Here is a 22,783-nt window from a genome sequence, read left to right on the forward strand (position 1 = left end):
CCCCAGGGAGGCGCGAGAGGTGTGGCGAGCACCGGGAGCTGTGAGCAAAGCCGAGCGGGTTGCGTGGGAGCTGCCCCTGCGGGGTGCGTGCTGGTGAGGCGCGGGAGCGGGCGTGCGGGCGGCAGCCCCGTCCTGGGCGGTGCGTTTCCCCTGGGGGGTTTTGTGTCGGGGTGTGTGCGTGTGCGTGCGTGCAGTTTGTGAGGGTGGCATCTGAGGAGCGGGTGCGTGGTGAGAGGGGAGCGGGGGCGTATTTGTGGGGGGTGGGGAGGAGGCTTGGTCGCGGTGCGTGCGGGCCAGGGGTCGGGGGCTGCGGATGGTGCTGCGGGGCGTGATCCTCGGTGTGTGGAGGCTGGGGTGTGAGGCCGGTGGTGCGTGAGTGCGTGCGTGCGTGAGTGAGCGAGCGTGCGTGCGTGAGCGAGCGAGCGAGCGAGCGAGTGAGCGCGTTGCGGAGCCGGTGCGGGGGCAGGGACCGGGCCGCGTGGAGCAGGCAGGGCGCTGTCTGCGGGCTCGCTTAAAGGCAGGCAAAGCGGCAGGTAGCAGCGTCTACGGCCATACCACCCTGAACACGCCCGATCTCGTCTGATCTCGGAAGCTAAGCAGGGTCGGGCCTGGTTAGTACTTGGATGGGAGACCTCCTGGGAATACTTGGTGCTGTAGGCTTTTGCCGGCCCTCGCCACGCTCCCTGCCGCTGGGCGGCTGCGGGTCTCCCTCCGGCACAGGCTTTTGCCGCCTGGTCCTCGCTTGCTTCCGCAAAGGTCTCCCAGGCCGTAGCCACCTCGCCCGCCGCAGCCCAGGGCGAGGGCTTTGGGCGCCCGGCCCCGTGGCGTCTTTGTTTCTCTTCCCAGCCGGTGCTCTTGCCCCCTTGGCAGCAGGTGTGGGAGGCCAGCTGGCCGAAGCGGCGGCAGGCGCCCCGAGGCCTGTCTGCCCTCGCGCTCCCTGCCCGCCGCTTCGGCTCCGCCGCTGGAGGCTGGGAGAAAGGAAAGCCAGAAGCCTTGCCGTGCGGCGCAGCCCGGGCCTTTGGGGTGGCTGGTTGAGGGAAGCCTTTGCCAGGCTGCCTCCTTGGCAGCTGGCCTTTTCAAAGTGAGGGGAGAGAGGCAGCCGCTGCCCTTTTGGGCGGGAAGGCTGCCTGCGGGCCTGGAGCAGTCCCTGCCTGGGCTCGGGGCCGGTAAGTGGGAAGGTGGGTGCTGGTCGCCTCTGGGCTGGTCTCCCTGAGGAGGAGGCGGTGGCCCATCCTGCCTCCCCCGGGGCCGTGCGAAGCGGGAGACGGGGCAGGGCGAGGCCTCCGGGGGGCGCGTCCCGGGTTTCCCGGAGGGAGCAAAAGGCAGGCCAAGTGCGGGAGGGCGTCCCCAGGGAGGCGCGAGAGGTGTGGCGAGCACCGGGAGCTGTGAGCAAAGCCGAGCGGGTTGCGTGGGAGCTGCCCCTGCGGGGTGCGTGCTGGTGAGGCGCGGGAGCGGGCGTGCGGGCGGCAGCCCCGTCCTGGGCGGTGCGTTTCCCCTGGGGGGGTTTTGTGTCGGGGTGTGTGCGTGTGCGTGCGTGCAGTTTGTGAGGGTGGCATCTGAGGAGCGGGTGCGTGGTGAGAGGGGAGCGGGGGCGTATTTGTGGGGGGTGGGGAGGAGGCTTGGTCGCGGTGCGTGCGGGCCAGGGGTCGGGGGCTGCGGATGGTGCTGCGGGGCGTGATCCTCGGTGTGTGGAGGCTGGGGTGTGAGGCCGGTGGTGCGTGAGTGCGTGCGTGAGCGAGCGAGCGTGCGTGCGTGAGCGAGCGAGCGAGGGAGCGAGCGAGCGAGGGAGCGCGTTGCGGAGCCGGTGCGGGGGCAGGGACCGGGCCGCGTGGAGCAGGCAGGGCGCTGTCTGCGGGCTCGCTTAAAGGCAGGCAAAGCGGCAGGCAGCAGCGTCTACGGCCATACCACCCTGAACACGCCCGATCTCGTCTGATCTCGGAAGCTAAGCAGGGTCGGGCCTGGTTAGTACTTGGATGGGAGACCTCCTGGGAATACTGGGTGCTGTAGGCTTTTGCCGGCCCTCGCCACGCTCCCTGCCGCTGGGCGGCTGCGGGTCTCCCTCCGGCACAGGCTTTTGCCGCCTGGTCCTCGCTTGCTTCCGCAAAGGTCTCCCAGGCCGTAGCCACCTCGCCCGCCGCAGCCCAGGGCGAGGGCTTTGGGCGCCCGGCCCCGTGGCGTCTTTGTTTTTCTTCCCAGCCGGTGCTCTTGCCCCCTTGGCAGCAGGTGTGGGAGGCCAGCTGGCCGAAGCGGCGGCAGGCGCCCCGAGGCCTGTCTGCCCTCGCGCTCCCTGCCCGCCGCTTCGGCTCCGCCGCTGGAGGCTGGGAGAAAGGAAAGCCAGAAGCCTTGCCGTGCGGCGCAGCCCGGGCCTTTGGGGTGGCTGGTTGAGGGAAGCCCTTTGCCAGGCTGCCTCCTTGGCAGCTGGCCCTTTTCAAAGTGAGGGGAGAGAGGCAGCCGCTGCCCTTTTGGGCGGGAAGGCTGCCTGCGGGCCTGGAGCAGTCCCTGCCTGGGCTCGGGGCCGGTAAGTGGGAAGGTGGGTGCTGGTCGCCTCTGGGCTGGTCTCCCTGAGGAGGAGGCGGTGGCCCATCCTGCCTCCCCCGGGGCCGTGCGAAGCGGGAGACGGGGCAGGGCGAGGCCTCCGGGGGGCGCGTCCGGGTTTCCCGGAGGGAGCAAAAGGCAGGCCAAGTGCGGGAGGGCGTCCCCAGGGAGGCGCGAGAGGTGTGGCGAGCACCGGGAGCTGTGAGCAAAGCCGAGCGGGTTGCGTGGGAGCTGCCCCTGCGGGGTGCGTGCTGGTGAGGCGCGGGAGCGGGCGTGCGGGCGGCAGCCCCGTCCTGGGCGGTGCGTTTCCCCTGGGGGGTTTTGTGTCGGGGTGTGTGCGTGTGCGTGCGTGCAGTTTGTGAGGGTGGCATCTGAGGAGCGGGTGCGTGGTGAGAGGGGAGCGGGGGCGTATTTGTGGGGGGTGGGGAGGAGGCTTGGTCGCGGTGCGTGCGGGCCAGGGGTCGGGGGCTGCGGATGGTGCTGCGGGGCGTGATCCTCGGTGTGTGGAGGCTGGGGTGTGAGGCCGGTGGTGCGTGAGTGCGTGCGTGAGCGAGCGAGCGTGCGTGCGTGAGCGAGCGAGGGAGCGAGCGAGCGAGCGAGCGCGTTGCGGAGCCGGTGCGGGGGCAGGGACCGGGCCGCGTGGAGCGGGCAGGGCGCTGTCTGCGGGCTCGCTTAAAGGCAGGCAAAGCGGCAGGCAACAGCGTCTACGGCCATACCACCCTGAACACGCCCGATCTTGTCTGATCTCGGAAGCTAAGCAGGGTCGGGCCTGGTTAGTACTTGGATGGGAGACCTCCTGGGAATACTGGGTGCTGTAGGCTTTTGCCGGCCCTCGCCACGCTCCCTGCCGCTGGGCGGCTGCGGGTCTCCCTCCGGCACAGGCTTTTGCCGCCTGGTCCTCGCTTGCTTCCGCAAAGGTCTCCCAGGCCGTAGCCACCTCGCCCGCCGCAGCCCAGGGCGAGGGCTTTGGGCGCCCGGCCCCGTGGCGTCTTTGTTTTTCTTCCCAGCCGGTGCTCTTGCCCCCTTGGCAGCAGGTGTGGGAGGCCAGCTGGCCGAAGCGGCGGCAGGCGCCCCGAGGCCTGTCTGCCCTCGCGCTCCCTGCCCGCCGCTTCGGCTCCGCCGCTGGAGGCTGGGAGAAAGGAAAGCCAGAAGCCTTGCCGTGCGGCGCAGCCCGGGCCTTTGGGGTGGCTGGTTGAGGGAAGCCCTTTGCCAGGCTGCCTCCTTGGCAGCTGGCCCTTTTCAAAGTGAGGGGAGAGAGGCAGCCGCTGCCCTTTTGGGCGGGAAGGCTGCCTGCGGCCTGGAGCAGTCCCTGCCTGGGCTCGGGGCCGGTAAGTGGGAAGGTGGGTGCTGGTCGCCTCTGGGCTGGTCTCCCTGAGGAGGAGGCGGTGGCCCATCCTGCCTCCCCCGGGGCCGTGCGAAGCGGGAGACGGGGCAGGGCGAGGCCTCCGGGGGGCGCGTCCCGGGTTTCCCGGAGGGAGCAAAAGGCAGGCCAAGTGCGGGAGGGCGTCCCCAGGGAGGCGCGAGAGGTGTGGCGAGCACCGGGAGCTGTGAGCAAAGCCGAGCGGGTTGCGTGGGAGCTGCCCCTGCGGGGTGCGTGCTGGTGAGGCGCGGGAGCGGGCGTGCGGGCGGCAGCCCCGTCCTGGGCGGTGCGTTTCCCCTGGGGGGTTTTGTGTCGGGGTGTGTGCGTGTGCGTGCGTGCAGTTTGTGAGGGTGGCATCTGAGGAGCGGGTGCGTGGTGAGAGGGGAGCGGGGGCGTATTTGTGGGGGGTGGGGAGGAGGCTTGGTCGCGGTGCGTGCGGGCCAGGGGTCGGGGGCTGCGGATGGTGCTGCGGGGCGTGATCCTCGGTGTGTGGAGGCTGGGGTGTGAGGCCGGTGGTGCGTGAGTGCGTGCGTGAGCGAGCGAGCGTGCGTGCGTGAGCGAGCGAGCGAGCGAGGGAGCGAGCGAGCGCGTTGCGGAGCCGGTGCGGGGGCAGGACCGGGCCGCGTGGAGCGGGCAGGGCGCTGTCTGCGGGCTCGCTTAAAGGCAGGCAAAGCGGCAGGCAGCAGCGTCTACGGCCATACCACCCTGAACACGCCCGATCTCGTCTGATCTCGGAAGCTAAGCAGGGTCGGGCCTGGTTAGTACTTGGATGGGAGACCTCCTGGGAATACTGGGTGCTGTAGGCTTTTGCCGGCCCTCGCCACGCTCCCTGCCGCTGGGCGGCTGCGGGTCTCCCTCCGGCACAGGCTTTTGCCGCCTGGTCCTCGCTTGCTTCCGCAAAGGTCTCCCAGGCCGTAGCCACCTCGCCCGCCGCAGCCCAGGGCGAGGGCTTTGGGCGCCCGGCCCCGTGGCGTCTTTGTTTTTCTTCCCAGCCGGTGCTCTTGCCCCCTTGGCAGCAGGTGTGGGAGGCCAGCTGGCCGAAGCGGCGGCAGGCGCCCCGAGGCCTGTCTGCCCTCGCGCTCCCTGCCCGCCGCTTCGGCTCCGCCGCTGGAGGCTGGGAGAAAGGAAAGCCAGAAGCCTTGCCGTGCGGCGCAGCCCGGGCCTTGGGGTGGCTGGTTGAGGGAAGCCCTTTGCCAGGCTGCCTCCTTGGCAGCTGGCCCTTTTCAAAGTGAGGGGAGAGAGGCAGCCGCTGCCCTTTTGGGCGGGAAGGCTGCCTGCGGGCCTGGAGCAGTCCCTGCCTGGGCTCGGGGCCGGTAAGTGGGAAGGTGGGTGCTGGTCGCCTCTGGGCTGGTCTCCCTGAGGAGGAGGCGGTGGCCCATCCTGCCTCCCCCGGGGCCGTGCGAAGCGGGAGACGGGGCAGGGCGAGGCCTCCGGGGGGCGCGTCCGGGTTTCCCGGAGGGAGCAAAAGGCAGGCCAAGTGCGGGAGGGCGTCCCCAGGGAGGCGCGAGAGGTGTGGCGAGCACCGGGAGCTGTGAGCAAAGCCGAGCGGTTGCGTGGGAGCTGCCCCTGCGGGGTGCGTGCTGGTGAGGCGCGGGAGCGGGCGTGCGGGCGGCAGCCCCGTCCTGGGCGGTGCGTTTCCCTGGGGGGTTTTGTGTCGGGGTGTGTGCGTGTGCGTGCGTGCAGTTTGTGAGGGTGGCATCTGAGGAGCGGGTGCGTGGTGAGAGGGGAGCGGGGGCGTATTTGTGGGGGGTGGGGAGGAGGCTTGGTCGCGGTGCGTGCGGGCCAGGGGTCGGGGGCTGCGGATGGTGCTGCGGGGCGTGATCCTCGGTGTGTGGAGGCTGGGGTGTGAGGCCGGTGGTGCGTGAGTGCGTGCGTGAGCGAGCGAGCGTGCGTGCGTGAGCGAGCGAGGGAGCGAGCGAGCGAGCGAGCGCGTTGCGGAGCCGGTGCGGGGGCAGGGACCGGGCCGCGTGGAGCGGGCAGGGCGCTGTCTGCGGGCTCGCTTAAAGGCAGGCAAAGCGGCAGGCAGCAGCGTCTACGACCATACCACCCTGAACACGCCCGATCTCGTCTGATCTCGGAAGCTAAGCAGGGTCGGGCCTGGTTAGTACTTGGATGGGAGACCTCCTGGGAATACTGGGTGCTGTAGGCTTTTGCCGCCCTCGCCACGCTCCCTGCCGCTGGGCGGCTGCGGGTCTCCCTCCGGCACAGGCTTTTGCCGCCTGGTCCTCGCTTGCTTCCGCAAAGGTCTCCCAGGCCGTAGCCACCTCGCCCGCCGCAGCCCAGGGCGAGGGCTTTGGGCGCCCGGCCCCGTGGCGTCTTTGTTTTTCTTCCCAGCCGGTGCTCTTGCCCCCTTGGCAGCAGGTGTGGGAGGCCAGCTGGCCGAAGCGGCGGCAGGCGCCCCGAGGCCTGTCTGCCCTCGCGCTCCCTGCCCGCCGCTTCGGCTCCGCCGCTGGAGGCTGGGAGAAAGGAAAGCCAGAAGCCTTGCCGTGCGGCGCAGCCCGGGCCTTTGGGGTGGCTGGTTGAGGGAAGCCCTTTGCCAGGCTGCCTCCTTGGCAGCTGGCCCTTTTCAAAGTGAGGGGAGAGAGGCAGCCGCTGCCCTTTTGGGCGGGAAGGCTGCCTGCGGGCCTGGAGCAGTCCCTGCCTGGGCTCGGGGCCGGTAAGTGGGAAGGTGGGTGCTGGTCGCCTCTGGGCTGGTCTCCCTGAGGAGGAGGCGGTGGCCCATCCTGCCTCCCCCGGGGCCGTGCGAAGCGGGAGACGGGGCAGGGCGAGGCCTCCGGGGGGCGCGTCCCGGGTTTCCCGGAGGGAGCAAAAGGCAGGCCAAGTGCGGGAGGGCGTCCCCAGGGAGGCGCGAGAGGTGTGGCGAGCACCGGGAGCTGTGAGCAAAGCCGAGCGGGTTGCGTGGGAGCTGCCCCTGCGGGGTGCGTGCTGGTGAGGCGCGGGAGCGGGCGTGCGGGCGGCAGCCCCGTCCTGGGCGGTGCGTTTCCCCTGGGGGGTTTTGTGTCGGGGTGTGTGCGTGTGCGTGCGTGCAGTTTGTGAGGGTGGCATCTGAGGAGCGGGTGCGTGGTGAGAGGGGAGCGGGGCGTATTTGTGGGGGGTGGGGAGGAGGCTTGGTCGCGGTGCGTGCGGGCCAGGGGTCGGGGGCTGCGGATGGTGCTGCGGGGCGTGATCCTCGGTGTGTGGAGGCTGGGGTGTGAGGCCGGTGGTGCGTGAGTGCGTGCGTGAGCGAGCGAGGGAGCGAGCGAGCGAGCGAGCGCGTTGCGGAGCCGGTGCGGGGGCAGGGACCGGGCCGCGTGGAGCGGGCAGGGCGCTGTCTGCGGGCTCTCTTAAAGGCAGGCAAAGCGACAAGCAGCAGCGTCTACGGCCATACCACCCTGAACACGCCCGATCTCGTCTGATCTCGGAAGCTAAGCAGGGTCGGGCCTGGTTAGTACTTGGATGGGAGACCTCCTGGGAATACTGGGTGCTGTAGGCTTTTGCCGGCCCTCGCCACGCTCCCTGCCGCTGGGCGGCTGCGGGTCTCCCTCCGGCACAGGCTTTTGCCGCCTGGTCCTCGCTTGCTTCCGCAAAGGTCTCCCAGGCCGTAGCCACCTCGCCCGCCGCAGCCCAGGGCGAGGGCTTTGGGCGCCCGGCCCCGTGGCGTCTTTGTTTTTCTTCCCAGCCGGTGCTCTTGCCCCCTTGGCAGCAGGTGTGGGAGGCCAGCTGGCCGAAGCGGCGGCAGGCGCCCCGAGGCCTGTCTGCCCTCGCGCTCCCTGCCCGCCGCTTCGGCTCCGCCGCTGGAGGCTGGGAGAAAGGAAAGCCAGAAGCCTTGCCGTGCGGCGCAGCCCGGGCCTTTGGGGTGGCTGGTTGAGGGAAGCCCTTTGCCAGGCTGCCTCCTTGGCAGCTGGCCCTTTTCAAAGTGAGGGGAGAGAGGCAGCCGCTGCCCTTTTGGGCGGGAAGGCTGCCTGCGGCCTGGAGCAGTCCCTGCCTGGGCTCGGGGCCGGTAAGTGGGAAGGTGGGTGCTGGTCGCCTCTGGGCTGGTCTCCCTGAGGAGGAGGCGGTGGCCCATCCTGCCTCCCCCGGGGCCGTGCGAAGCGGGAGACGGGGCAGGGCGAGGCCTCCGGGGGGCGCGTCCCGGGTTTCCCGGAGGGAGCAAAAGGCAGGCCAAGTGCGGGAGGGCGTCCCCAGGGAGGCGCGAGAGGTGTGGCGAGCACCGGGAGCTGTGAGCAAAGCCGAGCGGGTTGCGTGGGAGCTGCCCCTGCGGGGTGCGTGCTGGTGAGGCGCGGGAGCGGGCGTGCGGGCGGCAGCCCCGTCCTGGGCGGTGCGTTTCCCCTGGGGGGTTTTGTGTCGGGGTGTGTGCGTGTGCGTGCGTGCAGTTTGTGAGGGTGGCATCTGAGGAGCGGGTGCGTGGTGAGAGGGGAGCGGGGGCGTATTTGTGGGGGGTGGGGAGGAGGCTTGGTCGCGGTGCGTGCGGGCCAGGGGTCGGGGGCTGCGGATGGTGCTGCGGGGCGTGATCCTCGGTGTGTGGAGGCTGGGGTGTGAGGCCGGTGGTGCGTGAGTGCGTGCGTGAGCGAGCGAGCGTGCGTGCGTGAGCGAGCGAGCGAGCGAGCGAGCGAGCGAGCGAGCGAGCGCGTTGCGGAGCCGGTGCGGGGGCAGGGACCGGGCCGCGTGGAGCGGGCAGGGCGCTGTCTGCGGGCTCGCTTAAAGGCAGGCAAAGCGGCAGGCAGCAGCGTCTACGACCATACCACCCTGAACACGCCCGATCTCGTCTGATCTCGGAAGCTAAGCAGGGTCGGGCCTGGTTAGTACTTGGATGGGAGACCTCCTGGGAATACTGGGTGCTGTAGGCTTTTGCCGGCCCTCGCCACGCTCCCTGCCGCTGGGCGGCTGCGGGTCTCCCTCCGGCACAGGCTTTTGCCGCCTGGTCCTCGCTTGCTTCCGCAAAGGTCTCCCAGGCCGTAGCCACCTCGCCCGCCGCAGCCCAGGGCGAGGGCTTTGGGCGCCCGGCCCCGTGGCGTCTTTGTTTTTCTTCCCAGCCGGTGCTCTTGCCCCCTTGGCAGCAGGTGTGGGAGGCCAGCTGGCCGAAGCGGCGGCAGGCGCCCCGAGGCCTGTCTGCCCTCGCGCTCCCTGCCCGCCGCTTCGGCTCCGCCGCTGGAGGCTGGGAGAAAGGAAAGCCAGAAGCCTTGCCGTGCGGCGCAGCCCGGGCCTTTGGGGTGGCTGGTTGAGGGAAGCCCTTTGCCAGGCTGCCTCCTTGGCAGCTGGCCCTTTTCAAAGTGAGGGGAGAGAGGCAGCCGCTGCCCTTTTGGGCGGGAAGGCTGCCTGCGGGCCTGGAGCAGTCCCTGCCTGGGCTCGGGGCCGGTAAGTGGGAAGGTGGGTGCTGGTCGCCTCTGGGCTGGTCTCCCTGAGGAGGAGGCGGTGGCCCATCCTGCCTCCCCCGGGGCCGTGCGAAGCGGGAGACGGGGCAGGGCGAGGCCTCCGGGGGGCGCGTCCCGGGTTTCCCGGAGGGAGCAAAAGGCAGGCCAAGTGCGGGAGGGCGTCCCCAGGGAGGCGCGAGAGGTGTGGCGAGCACCGGGAGCTGTGAGCAAAGCCGAGCGGGTTGCGTGGGAGCTGCCCCTGCGGGGTGCGTGCTGGTGAGGCGCGGGAGCGGGCGTGCGGGCGGCAGCCCCGTCCTGGGCGGTGCGTTTCCCCTGGGGGGTTTTGTGTCGGGGTGTGTGCGTGTGCGTGCGTGCAGTTTGTGAGGGTGGCATCTGAGGAGCGGGTGCGTGGTGAGAGGGGAGCGGGGGCGTATTTGTGGGGGGTGGGGAGGAGGCTTGGTCGCGGTGCGTGCGGGCCAGGGGTCGGGGGCTGCGGATGGTGCTGCGGGGCGTGATCCTCGGTGTGTGGAGGCTGGGGTGTGAGGCCGGTGGTGCGTGAGTGCGTGCGTGAGCGAGCGAGCGTGCGTGCGTGAGCGAGCGAGGGAGCGAGCGAGCGAGCGAGCGCGTTGCGGAGCCGGTGCGGGGGCAGGGACCGGGCCGCGTGGAGCGGGCAGGGCGCTGTCTGCGGGCTCGCTTAAAGGCAGGCAAAGCGGCAGGCAGCAGCGTCTACGGCCATACCACCCTGAACACGCCCGATCTCGTCTGATCTCGGAAGCTAAGCAGGGTCGGGCCTGGTTAGTACTTGGATGGGAGACCTCCTGGGAATACTGGGTGCTGTAGGCTTTTGCCGGCCCTCGCCACGCTCCCTGCCGCTGGGCGGCTGCGGGTCTCCCTCCGGCACAGGCTTTTGCCGCCTGGTCCTCGCTTGCTTCCGCAAAGGTCTCCCAGGCCGTAGCCACCTCGCCCGCCGCAGCCCAGGGCGAGGGCTTTGGGCGCCCGGCCCCGTGGCGTCTTTGTTTTTCTTCCCAGCCGGTGCTCTTGCCCCCTTGGCAGCAGGTGTGGGAGGCCAGCTGGCCGAAGCGGCGGCAGGCGCCCCGAGGCCTGTCTGCCCTCGCTCTCCCTGCCCGCCGCTTCGGCTCCGCCGCTGGAGGCTGGGAGAAAGGAAAGCCAGAAGCCTTGCCGTGCGGCGCAGCCCGGGCCTTTGGGGTGGCTGGTTGAGGGAAGCCCTTTGCCAGGCTGCCTCCTTGGCAGCTGGCCCTTTTCAAAGTGAGGGGAGAGAGGCAGCCGCTGCCCTTTTGGGCGGGAAGGCTGCCTGCGGGCCTGGAGCAGTCCCTGCCTGGGCTCGGGGCCGGTAAGTGGGAAGGTGGGTGCTGGTCGCCTCTGGGCTGGTCTCCCTGAGGAGGAGGCGGTGGCCCATCCTGCCTCCCCCGGGGCCGTGCGAAGCGGGAGACGGGGCAGGGCGAGGCCTCCGGGGGGCGCGTCCCGGGTTTCCCGGAGGGAGCAAAAGGCAGGCCAAGTGCGGGAGGGCGTCCCCAGGGAGGCGCGAGAGGTGTGGCGAGCACCGGGAGCTGTGAGCAAAGCCGAGCGGGTTGCGTGGGAGCTGCCCCTGCGGGGTGCGTGCTGGTGAGGCGCGGGAGCGGGCGTGCGGGCGGCAGCCCCGTCCTGGGCGGTGCGTTTCCCCTGGGGGTTTTGTGTCGGGGTGTGTGCGTGTGCGTGCGTGCAGTTTGTGAGGGTGGCATCTGAGGAGCGGGTGCGTGGTGAGAGGGGAGCGGGGGCGTATTTGTGGGGGGTGGGGAGGAGGCTTGGTCGCGGTGCGTGCGGGCCAGGGGTCGGGGGCTGCGGATGGTGCTGCGGGGCGTGATCCTCGGTGTGTGGAGGCTGGGGTGTGAGGCCGGTGGTGCGTGAGTGCGTGCGTGAGCGAGCGTGCGTGCGTGCGTGAGCGAGCGAGCGAGCGAGGGAGCGAGCGAGCGCGTTGCGGAGCCGGTGCGGGGGCAGGGACCGGGCCGCGTGGAGCGGGCAGGGCGCTGTCTGCGGGCTCGCTTAAAGGCAGGCAAAGCGGCAGGCAGCAGCGTCTACGGCCATACCACCCTGAACACGCCCGATCTCGTCTGATCTCGGAAGCTAAGCAGGGTCGGGCCTGGTTAGTACTTGGATGGGAGACCTCCTGGGAATACTGGGTGCTGTAGGCTTTTGCCGGCCCTCGCCACGCTCCCTGCCGCTGGGCGGCTGCGGGTCTCCCTCCGGCACAGGCTTTTGCCGCCTGGTCCTCGCTTGCTTCCGCAAAGGTCTCCCAGGCCGTAGCCACCTCGCCCGCCGCAGCCCAGGGCGAGGGCTTTGGGCGCCCGGCCCCGTGGCGTCTTTGTTTTTCTTCCCAGCCGGTGCTCTTGCCCCCTTGGCAGCAGGTGTGGGAGGCCAGCTGGCCGAAGCGGCGGCAGGCGCCCCGAGGCCTGTCTGCCCTCGCGCTCCCTGCCCGCCGCTTCGGCTCCGCCGCTGGAGGCTGGGAGAAAGGAAAGCCAGAAGCCTTGCCGTGCGGCGCAGCCCGGGCCTTTGGGGTGGCTGGTTGAGGGAAGCCCTTTGCCAGGCTGCCTCCTTGGCAGCTGGCCCTTTTCAAAGTGAGGGGAGAGAGGCAGCCGCTGCCCTTTTGGGCGGGAAGGCTGCCTGCGGGCCTGGAGCAGTCCCTGCCTGGGCTCGGGGCCGGTAAGTGGGAAGGTGGGTGCTGGTCGCCTCTGGGCTGGTCTCCCTGAGGAGGAGGCGGTGGCCCATCCTGCCTCCCCCGGGGCCGTGCGAAGCGGGAGACGGGGCAGGGCGAGGCCTCCGGGGGGCGCGTCCCGGGTTTCCCGGAGGGAGCAAAAGGCAGGCCAAGTGCGGGAGGGCGTCCCCAGGGAGGCGCGAGAGGTGTGGCGAGCACCGGGAGCTGTGAGCAAAGCCGAGCGGGTTGCGTGGGAGCTGCCCCTGCGGGGTGCGTGCTGGTGAGGCGCGGGAGCGGGCGTGCGGGCGGCAGCCCCGTCCTGGGCGGTGCGTTTCCCCTGGGGGGTTTTGTGTCGGGGTGTGTGCGTGTGCGTGCGTGCAGTTTGTGAGGGTGGCATCTGAGGAGCGGGTGCGTGGTGAGAGGGGAGCGGGGGCGTATTTGTGGGGGGTGGGGAGGAGGCTTGGTCGCGGTGCGTGCGGGCCAGGGGTCGGGGGCTGCGGATGGTGCTGCGGGGCGTGATCCTCGGTGTGTGGAGGCTGGGGTGTGAGGCCGGTGGTGCGTGAGTGCGTGCGTGAGCGAGCGAGCGTGCGTGCGTGAGCGAGCGAGGGAGCGAGCGAGCGAGCGAGCGCGTTGCGGAGCCGGTGCGGGGGCAGGGACCGGGCCGCGTGGAGCGGGCAGGGCGCTGTCTGCGGGCTCGCTTAAAGGCAGGCAAAGCGGCAGGCAGCAGCGTCTACGACCATACCACCCTGAACACGCCCGATCTCGTCTGATCTCGGAAGCTAAGCAGGGTCGGGCCTGGTTAGTACTTGGATGGGAGACCTCCTGGGAATACTGGGTGCTGTAGGCTTTTGCCGGCCCTCGCCACGCTCCCTGCCGCTGGGCGGCTGCGGGTCTCCCTCCGGCACAGGCTTTTGCCGCCTGGTCCTCGCTTGCTTCCGCAAAGGTCTCCCAGGCCGTAGCCACCTCGCCCGCCGCAGCCCAGGGCGAGGGCTTTGGGCGCCCGGCCCCGTGGCGTCTTTGTTTTTCTTCCCAGCCGGTGCTCTTGCCCCCTTGGCAGCAGGTGTGGGAGGCCAGCTGGCCGAAGCGGCGGCAGGCGCCCCGAGGCCTGTCTGCCCTCGCGCTCCCTGCCCGCCGCTTCGGCTCCGCCGCTGGAGGCTGGGAGAAAGGAAAGCCAGAAGCCTTGCCGTGCGGCGCAGCCCGGGCCTTTGGGGTGGCTGGTTGAGGGAAGCCCTTTGCCAGGCTGCCTCCTTGGCAGCTGGCCCTTTTCAAAGTGAGGGGAGAGAGGCAGCCGCTGCCCTTTTGGGCGGGAAGGCTGCCTGCGGGCCTGGAGCAGTCCCTGCCTGGGCTCGGGGCCGGTAAGTGGGAAGGTGGGTGCTGGTCGCCTCTGGGCTGGTCTCCCTGAGGAGGAGGCGGTGGCCCATCCTGCCTCCCCCGGGGCCGTGCGAAGCGGGAGACGGGGCAGGGCGAGGCCTCCGGGGGGCGCGTCCCGGGTTTCCCGGAGGGAGCAAAAGGCAGGCCAAGTGCGGGAGGGCGTCCCCAGGGAGGCGCGAGAGGTGTGGCGAGCACCGGGAGCTGTGAGCAAAGCCGAGCGGGTTGCGTGGGAGCTGCCCCTGCGGGGTGCGTGCTGGTGAGGCGCGGGAGCGGGCGTGCGGGCGGCAGCCCCGTCCTGGGCGGTGCGTTTCCCCTGGGGGGTTTTGTGTCGGGGTGTGTGCGTGTGCGTGCGTGCAGTTTGTGAGGGTGGCATCTGAGGAGCGGGTGCGTGGTGAGAGGGGAGCGGGGGCGTATTTGTGGGGGGTGGGGAGGAGGCTTGGTCGCGGTGCGTGCGGGCCAGGGGTCGGGGGCTGCGGATGGTGCTGCGGGGCGTGATCCTCGGTGTGTGGAGGCTGGGGTGTGAGGCCGGTGGTGCGTGAGTGCGTGCGTGAGCGAGCGAGGGAGCGAGCGAGCGAGCGAGCGCGTTGCGGAGCCGGTGCGGGGGCAGGGACCGGGCCGCGTGGAGCGGGCAGGGCGCTGTCTGCGGGCTCTCTTAAAGGCAGGCAAAGCGACAGGCAGCAGCGTCTACGGCCATACCACCCTGAACACGCCCGATCTCGTCTGATCTCGGAAGCTAAGCAGGGTCGGGCCTGGTTAGTACTTGGATGGGAGACCTCCTGGGAATACTGGGTGCTGTAGGCTTTTGCCGGCCCTCGCCACGCTCCCTGCCGCTGGGCGGCTGCGGGTCTCCCTCCGGCACAGGCTTTTGCCGCCTGGTCCTCGCTTGCTTCCGCAAAGGTCTCCCAGGCCGTAGCCACCTCGCCCGCCGCAGCCCAGGGCGAGGGCTTTGGGCGCCCGGCCCCGTGGCGTCTTTGTTTTTCTTCCCAGCCGGTGCTCTTGCCCCCTTGGCAGCAGGTGTGGGAGGCCAGCTGGCCGAAGCGGCGGCAGGCGCCCCGAGGCCTGTCTGCCCTCGCGCTCCCTGCCCGCCGCTTCGGCTCCGCCGCTGGAGGCTGGGAGAAAGGAAAGCCAGAAGCCTTGCCGTGCGGCGCAGCCCGGGCCTTTGGGGTGGCTGGTTGAGGGAAGCCCTTTGCCAGCCTGCCTCCTTGGCAGCTGGCCCTTTTCAAAGTGAGGGGAGAGAGGCAGCCGCTGCCCTTTTGGGCGGGAAGGCTGCCTGCGGGCCTGGAGCAGTCCCTGCCTGGGCTCGGGGCCGGTAAGTGGGAAGGTGGGTGCTGGTCGCCTCTGGGCTGGTCTCCCTGAGGAGGAGGCGGTGGCCCATCCTGCCTCCCCCGGGGCCGTGCGAAGCGGGAGACGGGGCAGGGCGAGGCCTCCGGGGGGCGCGTCCCGGGTTTCCCGGAGGGAGCAAAAGGCAGGCCAAGTGCGGGAGGGCGTCCCCAGGGAGGCGCGAGAGGTGTGGCGAGCACCGGGAGCTGTGAGCAAAGCCGAGCGGGTTGCGTGGGAGCTGCCCCTGCGGGGTGCGTGCTGGTGAGGCGCGGGAGCGGGCGTGCGGGCGGCAGCCCCGTCCTGGGCGGTGCGTTTCCCCTGGGGGGTTTTGTGTCGGGGTGTGTGCGTGTGCGTGCGTGCAGTTTGTGAGGGTGGCATCTGAGGAGCGGGTGCGTGGTGAGAGGGGAGCGGGGGCGTATTTGTGGGGGGTGGGGAGGAGGCTTGGTCGCGGTGCGTGCGGGCCAGGGGTCGGGGGCTGCGGATGGTGCTGCGGGGCGTGATCCTCGGTGTGTGGAGGCTGGGGTGTGAGGCCGGTGGTGCGTGAGTGCGTGCGTGAGCGAGCGAGCGTGCGTGCGTGAGCGAGCGAGTGAGCGAGCGAGCGAGCGAGCGCGTTGCGGAGCCGGTGCGGGGGCAGGGACCAGGCCGCGTGGAGCGGGCAGGGCGCTGTCTGCGGGCTCGCTTAAAGGCAGGCAAAGCGGCAGGCAGCAGCGTCTACGACCATACCACCCTGAACACGCCCGATCTCGTCTGATCTCGGAAGCTAAGCAGGGTCGGGCCTGGTTAGTACTTGGATGGGAGACCTCCTGGGAATACTGGGTGCTGTAGGCTTTTGCCGGCCCTCGCCACGCTCCCTGCCGCTGGGCGGCTGCGGGTCTCCCTCCGGCACAGGCTTTTGCCGCCTGGTCCTCGCTTGCTTCCGCAAAGGTCTCCCAGGCCGTAGCCACCTCGCCCGCCGCAGCCCAGGGCGAGGGCTTTGGGCGCCCGGCCCCGTGGCGTCTTTGTTTTTCTTCCCAGCCGGTGCTCTTGCCCCCTTGGCAGCAGGTGTGGGAGGCCAGCTGGCCGAAGCGGCGGCAGGCGCCCCGAGGCCTGTCTGCCCTCGCGCTCCCTGCCCGCCGCTTCGGCTCCGCCGCTGGAGGCTGGGAGAAAGGAAAGCCAGAAGCCTTGCCGTGCGGCGCAGCCCGGGCCTTTGGGGTGGCTGGTTGAGGGAAGCCCTTTGCCAGGCTGCCTCCTTGGCAGCTGGCCCTTTTCAAAGTGAGGGGAGAGAGGCAGCCGCTGCCCTTTTGGGCGGGAAGGCTGCCTGCGGGCCTGGAGCAGTCCCTGCCTGGGCTCGGGGCCGGTAAGTGGGAAGGTGGGTGCTGGTCGCCTCTGGGCTGGTCTCCCTGAGGAGGAGGCGGTGGCCCATCCTGCCTCCCCCGGGGCCGTGCGAAGCGGGAGACGGGGCAGGGCGAGGCCTCCGGGGGGCGCGTCCCGGGTTTCCCGGAGGGAGCAAAAGGCAGGCCAAGTGCGGGAGGGCGTCCCCAGGGAGGCGCGAGAGGTGTGGCGAGCACCGGGAGCTGTGAGCAAAGCCGAGCGGGTTGCGTGGGAGCTGCCCCTGCGGGGTGCGTGCTGGTGAGGCGCGGGAGCGGGCGTGCGGGCGGCAGCCCCGTCCTGGGCGGTGCGTTTCCCCTGGGGGGTTTTGTGTCGGGGTGTGTGCGTGTGCGTGCGTGCAGTTTGTGAGGGTGGCATCTGAGGAGCGGGTGCGTGGTGAGAGGGGAGCGGGGGCGTATTTGTGGGGGGTGGGGAGGAGGCTTGGTCGCGGTGCGTGCGGGCCAGGGGTCGGGGGCTGCGGATGGTGCTGCGGGGCGTGATCCTCGGTGTGTGGAGGCTGGGGTGTGAGGCCGGTGGTGCGTGAGTGCGTGCGTGAGCGAGCGAGCGTGCGTGCGTGAGCGAGCGAGTGAGCGAGCGAGCGAGCGAGCGAGCGAGCGCGTTGCGGAGCCGGTGCGGGGGCAGGGACCGGGCCGCGTGGAGCGGGCAGGGCGCTGTCTGCGGGCTCGCTTAAAGGCAGGCAAAGCGGCAGGCAGCAGCGTCTACGACCATACCACCCTGAACACGCCCGATCTCGTCTGATCTCGGAAGCTAAGCAGGGTCGGGCCTGGTTAGTACTTGGATGGGAGACCTCCTGGGAATACTGGGTGCTGTAGGCTTTTGCCGGCCCTCGCCACGCTCCCTGCCGCTGGGCGGCTGCGGGTCTCCCTCCGGCACAGGCTTTTGCCGCCTGGTCCTCGCTTGCTTCCGCAAAGGTCTCCCAGGCCGTAGCCACCTCGCCCGCCGCAGCCCAGGGCGAGGGCTTTGGGCGCCCGGCCCCGTGGCGTCTTTGTTTTTCTTCCCAGCCGGTGCTCTTGCCCCCTTGGCAGCAGGTGTGGGAGGCCAGCTGGCCGAAGCGGCGGCAGGCGCCCCGAGGCCTGTCTGCCCTCGCGCTCCCTGCCCGCCGCTTCGGCTCCGCCGCTGGAGGCTGGGAGAAAGGAAAGCCAGAAGCCTTGCCGTGCGGCGCAGCCCGGGCCTTTGGGGTGGCTGGTTGAGGGAAGCCCTTTGCCAGGCTGCCTCCTTGGCAGCTGGCCCTTTTCAAAGTGAGGGGAGAGAGGCAGCCGCTGCCCTTTTGGGCGGGAAGGCTGCCTGCGGGCCTGGAGCAGTCCCTGCCTGGGCTCGGGGCCGGTAAGTGGGAAGGTGGGTGCTGGTCGCCTCTGGGCTGGTCTCCCTGAGGAGGAGGCGGTGGCCCATCCTGCCTCCCCCGGGGCCGTGCGAAGCGGGAGACGGGGCAGGGCGAGGCCTCCGGGGGGCGCGTCCCGGGTTTCCCGGAGGGAGCAAAAGGCAGGCCAAGTGCGGGAGGGCGTCCCCAGGGAGGCGCGAGAGGTGTGGCGAGCACCGGGAGCTGTGAGCAAAGCCGAGCGGGTTGCGTGGGAGCTGCCCCTGCGGGGTGCGTGCTGGTGAGGCGCGGGAGCGGGCGTGCGGGCGGCAGCCCCGTCCTGGGCGGTGCGTTTCCCCTGGGGGGTTTTGTGTCGGGGTGTGTGCGTGTGCGTGCGTGCAGTTTGTGAGGGTGGCATCTGAGGAGCGGGTGCGTGGTGAGAGGGGAGCGGGGGCGTATTTGTGGGGGGTGGGGAGGAGGCTTGGTCGCGGTGCGTGCGGGCCAGGGGTCGGGGGCTGCGGATGGTGCTGCGGGGCGTGATCCTCGGTGTGTGGAGGCTGGGGTGTGAGGCCGGTGGTGCGTGAGTGCGTGCGTGAGCGAGCGTGCGTGCGTGCGTGAGCGAGCGAGCGAGCGAGGGAGCGAGCGAGCGCGTTGCGGAGCCGGTGCGGGGGCAGGGACCGGGCCGCGTGGAGCGGGCAGGGCGCTGTCTGCGGGCTCGCTTAAAGGCAGGCAAAGCGGCAGGCAGCAGCGTCTACGGCCATACCACCCTGAACACGCCCGATCTCGTCTGATCTCGGAAGCTAAGCAGGGTCGGGCCTGGTTAGTACTTGGATGGGAGACCTCCTGGGAATACTGGGTGCTGTAGGCTTTTGCCGGCCCTCGCCACGCTCCCTGCCGCTGGGCGGCTGCGGGTCTCCCTCCGGCACAGGCTTTTGCCGCCTGGTCCTCGCTTGCTTCCGCAAAGGTCTCCCAGGCCGTAGCCACCTCGCCCGCCGCAGCCCAGGGCGAGGGCTTTGGGCGCCCGGCCCCGTGGCGTCTTTGTTTTTCTTCCCAGCCGGTGCTCTTGCCCCCTTGGCAGCAGGTGTGGGAGGCCAGCTGGCCGAAGCGGCGGCAGGCGCCCCGAGGCCTGTCTGCCCTCGCGCTCCCTGCCCGCCGCTTCGGCTCCGCCGCTGGAGGCTGGGAGAAAGGAAAGCCAGAAGCCTTGCCGTGCGGCGCAGCCCGGGCCTTTGGGGTGGCTGGTTGAGGGAAGCCCTTTGCCAGGCTGCCTCCTTGGCAGCTGGCCCTTTTCAAAGTGAGGGGAGAGAGGCAGCCGCTGCCCTTTTGGGCGGGAAGGCTGCCTGCGGGCCTGGAGCAGTCCCTGCCTGGGCTCGGGGCCGGTAAGTGGGAAGGTGGGTGCTGGTCGCCTCTGGGCTGGTCTCCCTGAGGAGGAGGCGGTGGCCCATCCTGCCTCCCCCGGGGCCGTGCGAAGCGGGAGACGGGGCAGGGCGAGGCCTCCGGGGGGCGCGTCCCGGGTTTCCCGGAGGGAGCAAAAGGCAGGCCAAGTGCGGGAGGGCGTCCCCAGGGAGGCGCGAGAGGTGTGGCGAGCACCGGGAGCTGTGAGCAAAGCCGAGCGGGTTGCGTGGGAGCTGCCCCTGCGGGGTGCGTGCTGGTGAGGCGCGGGAGCGGGCGTGCGGGCGGCAGCCCCGTCCTGGGCGGTGCGTTTCCCCTGGGGGGTTTTGTGTCGGGGTGTGTGCGTGTGCGTGCGTGCAGTTTGTGAGGGTGGCATCTGAGGAGCGGGTGCGTGGTGAGAGGGGAGCGGGGGCGTATTTGTGGGGGGTGGGGAGGAGGCTTGGTCGCGGTGCGTGCGGGCCAGGGGTCGGGGGCTGCGGATGGTGCTGCGGGGCGTGATCCTCGGTGTGTGGAGGCTGGGGTGTGAGGCCGGTGGTGCGTGAGTGCGTGCGTGAGCGAGCGTGCGTGCGTGCGTGAGCGAGCGAGCGAGCGAGGGAGCGAGCGAGCGCGTTGCGGAGCCGGTGCGGGGGCAGGGACCGGGCCGCGTGGAGCGGGCAGGGCGCTGTCTGCGGGCTCGCTTAAAGGCAGGCAAAGCGGCAGGCAGCAGCGTCTACGGCCATACCACCCTGAACACGCCCGATCTCGTCTGATCTCGGAAGCTAAGCAGGGTCGGGCCTGGTTAGTACTTGGATGGGAGACCTCCTGGGAATACTGGGTGCTGTAGGCTTTTGCCGGCCCTCGCCACGCTCCCTGCCGCTGGGCGGCTGCGGGTCTCCCTCCGGCACAGGCTTTTGCCGCCTGGTCCTCGCTTGCTTCCGCAAAGGTCTCCCAGGCCGTAGCCACCTCGCCCGCCGCAGCCCAGGGCGAGGGCTTTGGGCGCCCGGCCCCGTGGCGTCTTTGTTTTTCTTCCCAGCCGGTGCTCTTGCCCCCTTGGCAGCAGGTGTGGGAGGCCAGCTGGCCGAAGCGGCGGCAGGCGCCCCGAGGCCTGTCTGCCCTCGCGCTCCCTGCCCGCCGCTTCGGCTCCGCCGCTGGAGGCTGGGAGAAAGGAAAGCCAGAAGCCTTGCCGTGCGGCGCAGCCCGGGCCTTTGGGGTGGCTGGTTGAGGGAAGCCCTTTGCCAGGCTGCCTCCTTGGCAGCTGGCCCTTTTCAAAGTGAGGGGAGAGAGGCAGCCGCTGCCCTTTTGGGCGGGAAGGCTGCCTGCGGGCCTGGAGCAGTCCCTGCCTGGGCTCGGGGCCGGTAAGTGGGAAGGTGGGTGCTGGTCGCCTCTGGGCTGGTCTCCCTGAGGAGGAGGCGGTGGCCCATCCTGCCTCCCCCGGGGCCGTGCGAAGCGGGAGACGGGGCAGGGCGAGGCCTCCGGGGGGCGCGTCCCGGGTTTCCCGGAGGGAGCAAAAGGCAGGCCAAGTGCGGGAGGGCGTCCCCAGGGAGGCGCGAGAGGTGTGGCGAGCACCGGGAGCTGTGAGCAAAGCCGAGCGGGTTGCGTGGGAGCTGCCCCTGCGGGGTGCGTGCTGGTGAGGCGCGGGAGCGGGCGTGCGGGCGGCAGCCCCGTCCTGGGCGGTGCGTTTCCCCTGGGGGGTTTTGTGTCGGGGTGTGTGCGTGTGCGTGCGTGCAGTTTGTGAGGGTGGCATCTGAGGAGCGGGTGCGTGGTGAGAGGGGAGCGGGGGCGTATTTGTGGGGGGTGGGGAGGAGGCTTGGTCGCGGTGCGTGCGGGCCAGGGGTCGGGGGCTGCGGATGGTGCTGCGGGGCGTGATCCTCGGTGTGTGGAGGCTGGGGTGTGAGGCCGGTGGTGCGTGAGTGCGTGCGTGAGCGAGCGAGCGTGCGTGCGTGAGCGAGCGAGTGAGCGAGCGAGCGAGCGAGCGAGCGCGTTGCGGAGCCGGTGCGGGGGCAGGGACCAGGCCGCGTGGAGCGGGCAGGGCGCTGTCTGCGGGCTCGCTTAAAGGCAGGCAAAGCGGCAGGCAGCAGCGTCTACGACCATACCACCCTGAACACGCCCGATCTCGTCTGATCTCGGAAGCTAAGCAGGGTCGGGCCTGGTTAGTACTTGGATGGGAGACCTCCTGGGAATACTGGGTGCTGTAGGCTTTTGCCGGCCCTCGCCACGCTCCCTGCCGCTGGGCGGCTGCGGGTCTCCCTCCGGCACAGGCTTTTGCCGCCTGGTCCTCGCTTGCTTCCGCAAAGGTCTCCCAGGCCGTAGCCACCTCGCCCGCCGCAGCCCAGGGCGAGGGCTTTGGGCGCCCGGCCCCGTGGCGTCTTTGTTTTTCTTCCCAGCCGGTGCTCTTGCCCCCTTGGCAGCAGGTGTGGGAGGCCAGCTGGCCGAAGCGGCGGCAGGCGCCCCGAGGCCTGTCTGCCCTCGCGCTCCCTGCCCGCCGCTTCGGCTCCGCCGCTGGAGGCTGGGAGAAAGGAAAGCCAGAAGCCTTGCCGTGCGGCGCAGCCCGGGCCTTTGGGGTGGCTGGTTGAGGGAAGCCCTTTGCCAGGCTGCCTCCTTGGCAGCTGGCCCTTTTCAAAGTGAGGGGAGAGAGGCAGCCGCTGCCCTTTTGGGCGGGAAGGCTGCCTGCGGGCCTGGAGCAGTCCCTGCCTGGGCTCGGGGCCGGTAAGTGGGAAGGTGGGTGCTGGTCGCCTCTGGGCTGGTCTCCCTGAGGAGGAGGCGGTGGCCCATCCTGCCTCCCCCGGGGCCGTGCGAAGCGGGAGACGGGGCAGGGCGAGGCCTCCGGGGGGCGCGTCCCGGGTTTCCCGGAGGGAGCAAAAGGCAGGCCAAGTGCGGGAGGGCGTCCCCAGGGAGGCGCGAGAGGTGTGGCGAGCACCGGGAGCTGTGAGCAAAGCCGAGCGGGTTGCGTGGGAGCTGCCCCTGCGGGGTGCGTGCTGGTGAGGCGCGGGAGCGGGCGTGCGGGCGGCAGCCCCGTCCTGGGCGGTGCGTTTCCCCTGGGGGGTTTTGTGTCGGGGTGTGTGCGTGTGCGTGCGTGCAGTTTGTGAGGGTGGCATCTGAGGAGCGGGTGCGTGGTGAGAGGGGAGCGGGGGCGTATTTGTGGGGGGTGGGGAGGAGGCTTGGTCGCGGTGCGTGCGGGCCAGGGGTCGGGGGCTGCGGATGGTGCTGCGGGGCGTGATCCTCGGTGTGTGGAGGCTGGGGTGTGAGGCCGGTGGTGCGTGAGTGCGTGCGTGAGCGAGCGAGGGAGCGAGCGAGCGAGCGAGCGCGTTGCGGAGCCGGTGCGGGGGCAGGGACCGGGCCGCGTGGAGCGGGCAGGGCGCTGTCTGCGGGCTCTCTTAAAGGCAGGCAAAGCGACAGGCAGCAGCGTCTACGGCCATACCACCCTGAACACGCCCGATCTCGTCTGATCTCGGAAGCTAAGCAGGGTCGGGCCTGGTTAGTACTTGGATGGGAGACCTCCTGGGAATACTGGGTGCTGTAGGCTTTTGCCGGCCCTCGCCACGCTCCCTGCCGCTGGGCGGCTGCGGGTCTCCCTCCGGCACAGGCTTTTGCCGCCTGGTCCTCGCTTGCTTCCGCAAAGGTCTCCCAGGCCGTAGCCACCTCGCCCGCCGCAGCCCAGGGCGAGGGCTTTGGGCGCCCGGCCCCGTGGCGTCTTTGTTTTTCTTCCCAGCCGGTGCTCTTGCCCCCTTGGCAGCAGGTGTGGGAGGCCAGCTGGCCGAAGCGGCGGCAGGCGCCCCGAGGCCTGTCTGCCCTCGCGCTCCCTGCCCGCCGCTTCGGCTCCGCCGCTGGAGGCTGGGAGAAAGGAAAGCCAGAAGCCTTGCCGTGCGGCGCAGCCCGGGCCTTTGGGGTGGCTGGTTGAGGGAAGCCCTTTGCCAGCCTGCCTCCTTGGCAGCTGGCCCTTTTCAAAGTGAGGGGAGAGAGGCAGCCGCTGCCCTTTTGGGCGGGAAGGCTGCCTGCGGGCCTGGAGCAGTCCCTGCCTGGGCTCGGGGCCGGTAAGTGGGAAGGTGGGTGCTGGTCGCCTCTGGGCTGGTCTCCCTGAGGAGGAGGCGGTGGCCCATCCTGCCTCCCCCGGGGCCGTGCGAAGCGGGAGACGGGGCAGGGCGAGGCCT

At 70.8% G+C, this 22,783-nt stretch overlaps 17 non-coding genes across 17 annotated transcripts; all 17 read left to right on the forward strand.

Annotated features, from left to right (window-relative positions):
• The first annotated feature begins 541 nt into the window (after positions 1 to 541).
• Positions 542 to 660, forward strand: LOC141983519 (5S ribosomal RNA). Its single transcript, XR_012638372.1, has one exon. It is a non-coding gene; the product is annotated as a 5S ribosomal RNA (ribosomal RNA).
• Positions 661 to 1,891: 1,231 nt separating this feature from the next.
• LOC141983528 (5S ribosomal RNA) lies at positions 1,892 to 2,010 on the forward strand. The gene has a single exon (XR_012638379.1). It is a non-coding gene; the product is annotated as a 5S ribosomal RNA (ribosomal RNA).
• Positions 2,011 to 3,237: 1,227 nt separating this feature from the next.
• Positions 3,238 to 3,356, forward strand: LOC141983620 (5S ribosomal RNA). Its single transcript, XR_012638457.1, has one exon. It is a non-coding gene; the product is annotated as a 5S ribosomal RNA (ribosomal RNA).
• A 1,226-nt stretch (positions 3,357 to 4,582) lies between these two features.
• Positions 4,583 to 4,701, forward strand: LOC141983539 (5S ribosomal RNA). Its single transcript, XR_012638387.1, has one exon. It is a non-coding gene; the product is annotated as a 5S ribosomal RNA (ribosomal RNA).
• A 1,224-nt stretch (positions 4,702 to 5,925) lies between these two features.
• On the forward strand, positions 5,926 to 6,044 carry LOC141983606 (5S ribosomal RNA). The gene has a single exon (XR_012638444.1). It is a non-coding gene; the product is annotated as a 5S ribosomal RNA (ribosomal RNA).
• Positions 6,045 to 7,248: 1,204 nt separating this feature from the next.
• Positions 7,249 to 7,367, forward strand: LOC141983550 (5S ribosomal RNA). Its single transcript, XR_012638394.1, has one exon. It is a non-coding gene; the product is annotated as a 5S ribosomal RNA (ribosomal RNA).
• A 1,235-nt stretch (positions 7,368 to 8,602) lies between these two features.
• Positions 8,603 to 8,721, forward strand: LOC141983607 (5S ribosomal RNA). Its single transcript, XR_012638445.1, has one exon. It is a non-coding gene; the product is annotated as a 5S ribosomal RNA (ribosomal RNA).
• Positions 8,722 to 9,949: 1,228 nt separating this feature from the next.
• LOC141983562 (5S ribosomal RNA) lies at positions 9,950 to 10,068 on the forward strand. Its single transcript, XR_012638401.1, has one exon. It is a non-coding gene; the product is annotated as a 5S ribosomal RNA (ribosomal RNA).
• A 1,227-nt stretch (positions 10,069 to 11,295) lies between these two features.
• LOC141983573 (5S ribosomal RNA) lies at positions 11,296 to 11,414 on the forward strand. Its single transcript, XR_012638412.1, has one exon. It is a non-coding gene; the product is annotated as a 5S ribosomal RNA (ribosomal RNA).
• Positions 11,415 to 12,642: 1,228 nt separating this feature from the next.
• LOC141983608 (5S ribosomal RNA) lies at positions 12,643 to 12,761 on the forward strand. Its single transcript, XR_012638446.1, has one exon. It is a non-coding gene; the product is annotated as a 5S ribosomal RNA (ribosomal RNA).
• Positions 12,762 to 13,967: 1,206 nt separating this feature from the next.
• Positions 13,968 to 14,086, forward strand: LOC141983585 (5S ribosomal RNA). The gene has a single exon (XR_012638423.1). It is a non-coding gene; the product is annotated as a 5S ribosomal RNA (ribosomal RNA).
• A 1,228-nt stretch (positions 14,087 to 15,314) lies between these two features.
• LOC141983611 (5S ribosomal RNA) lies at positions 15,315 to 15,433 on the forward strand. Its single transcript, XR_012638448.1, has one exon. It is a non-coding gene; the product is annotated as a 5S ribosomal RNA (ribosomal RNA).
• A 1,236-nt stretch (positions 15,434 to 16,669) lies between these two features.
• LOC141983612 (5S ribosomal RNA) lies at positions 16,670 to 16,788 on the forward strand. Its single transcript, XR_012638449.1, has one exon. It is a non-coding gene; the product is annotated as a 5S ribosomal RNA (ribosomal RNA).
• Positions 16,789 to 18,016: 1,228 nt separating this feature from the next.
• On the forward strand, positions 18,017 to 18,135 carry LOC141983594 (5S ribosomal RNA). Its single transcript, XR_012638432.1, has one exon. It is a non-coding gene; the product is annotated as a 5S ribosomal RNA (ribosomal RNA).
• Positions 18,136 to 19,363: 1,228 nt separating this feature from the next.
• On the forward strand, positions 19,364 to 19,482 carry LOC141983595 (5S ribosomal RNA). The gene has a single exon (XR_012638433.1). It is a non-coding gene; the product is annotated as a 5S ribosomal RNA (ribosomal RNA).
• A 1,232-nt stretch (positions 19,483 to 20,714) lies between these two features.
• On the forward strand, positions 20,715 to 20,833 carry LOC141983613 (5S ribosomal RNA). The gene has a single exon (XR_012638450.1). It is a non-coding gene; the product is annotated as a 5S ribosomal RNA (ribosomal RNA).
• Positions 20,834 to 22,039: 1,206 nt separating this feature from the next.
• Positions 22,040 to 22,158, forward strand: LOC141983596 (5S ribosomal RNA). Its single transcript, XR_012638434.1, has one exon. It is a non-coding gene; the product is annotated as a 5S ribosomal RNA (ribosomal RNA).
• Positions 22,159 to 22,783: the final 625 nt, after the last annotated feature.

The sequence above is a fragment of the Natator depressus genome, chromosome 2 (genome assembly GCF_965152275.1).
Source record: "Natator depressus isolate rNatDep1 chromosome 2, rNatDep2.hap1, whole genome shotgun sequence".
Classification (NCBI taxonomy): Eukaryota; Metazoa; Chordata; order Testudines; family Cheloniidae; genus Natator; species Natator depressus.